The sequence below is a fragment of the Pygoscelis adeliae genome, unplaced genomic scaffold (genome assembly GCF_000699105.1).
Source record: "Pygoscelis adeliae isolate BGI_AS28 unplaced genomic scaffold, ASM69910v1 Scaffold145, whole genome shotgun sequence".
Lineage (NCBI taxonomy): Eukaryota > Metazoa > Chordata > Aves > Sphenisciformes > Spheniscidae > Pygoscelis > Pygoscelis adeliae.
The window spans coordinates 2,192,142-2,194,023 of NW_008824866.1; positions in this window are offsets into that span (position 1 = coordinate 2,192,142).

The following is a 1,882-nucleotide window of genomic DNA, read 5'->3' on the forward strand; positions in this document are numbered from 1 at the left end:
TCAGCCCACCCCGCCTCGCAGCCTCCAAATTAACGTCACGCGGGCAGTGAAGTGCAGTTCCCTGCCGCCCCCGCCTGCCAGCCCGGCTCCAGAGCCGGAGTGCCTCCGGGGCGGGCAAGCCCGCCCCTTCAGAGGGGCCCACCCAGACCGCGGGGCCCTCATCAGAGCATCTCTTGTCGGAGCCGCTCGCTCGGCACCCCACCTGCCCTCTGCGAAGAGCCTCCCACCCCGGGAGGGGAGGTCTTCCTCCCGGCACCCCGCTCAGGCTGTAGCATCAGAGCTTCGCCGTCCGTGCCCAGCGCAACCCTGCAGGTTTTGAGCTGCCAAATACAGCTGCGCAGCATCATCTGGAGAGTCCAGGCTTGATGGTCATGCACAAAACCCTGGGCCAGCTGCGAGGACCTGGTGAGAGAAGCGGTTGGTTGAGCCTTGAGGCACGCCTGCTTTGGGCTCCTTTTTGCATCATGATGAACTATGGGAGCATGGTACCAGCACTCCGCTGTAGCAGAGGCTGTACAGATGCAGTACAAAAGGATGCCCCCACCCCCAATGAAGTTACAGCCTGCTTTTGGGAAAATGGGCTGTGTTTGGATAAAGGGAGGCCAGCGAAAGAGCGTAAGGAAGAGGTGAAACATCCTTAAGCAGTGGAATAGGTGGGCGTTTCAGCATACCAGCCACCTAATGATTATCGTGGTTATTGTTAGCACCCTGGCAAAAGAAGGATTTGGAGGGATGGAGTAATTTTGTGAATGTGAGCTGGGCATGCCTTCAGAGCGTAAAGGATGGCATTGAAAGGTGTTTTCTGTAACGTAACAAAAGAACTGGGGAAGCCAGCATGTTCACTGATGGATGCAATTAGTGTTAGTAGCTAAGTTAGGAGGATGGGACTGGTCATGAAGGATCTTTAAGATGAAGATATGTAGTTTATGCTTGAAATGACAACAGATGGGGGTCCAAGGAAAAGACGCAAAGAATGGGATGACGTGGCTACAACGGCACTCATCTCCTACATTGCTTATTGCAGGAACCCTTACGGGCTCCCCCAGTCAAGACCTTGTCATTTTGGGGAGTCTCTGAAGCACAGCATTCGATTGCACCAATCCACAAGTAGTGATGCTGTGAGAAAGAGCATATTTCACCCCAAAGCAGTAGCAGCTTGGGGTTTTGGTGGTGAAAGTCCCGAGTTCTGACCATGACAATAAGCTGAACTGATTATATACGTGGAGCTGGGTTTGTTGCAGTATGACAATCCCCTGATTTTGCAGCTATGGCAAGATAAGCTACTTCTGTGCTGCACGTGGGATGCCAGGCCAGGGCAAAGGCTGGCACCCTCCCTGACCACTGCCTGAGGACACACCTCAGGAGGTCCTGCTAAGGAGTCTTGCTGATAGTGATTGCATTTGCCACTGCAGACACCCTTGATTCTTGGGTTGGGATTGTCAAGGACAGAAGTTCTCACCCTGCCATGCCCCAATTCCACTTGCAAATCTCTCCGGTGGGCACCAGATCAGGGCTGAGGGGGCTGCTTGGACCACGGAGGGAATGTGTGTCTTGGTGGCTGGCCACAGCCCTGGGGAGGGCTGGGGAGGACCTCCAAGCTTTGCCCAAACCTGCTGTGCAGAGAGAAGATCAAAACAGCTAGTGCAGGACCGAGCCCAGGAGGAAAGGTTCTCCCAAGCAGCATGTCTCTTCCAAGGAGCACCATGTTGTCTCCTTCCCAATGTCTTGCTGCAGCTCTAGGGGATGGACTGAGCACAGGCATGGGCTTGGGTTGACAGGCAGCCGTTCAACAGATCACAGCTGCACTACAGGCTAGCCTTCCGTGTGGGATTGACCACCACTCATCATCAGATGGTCAGGGTGAGTTCTTTAATAGGTGGTG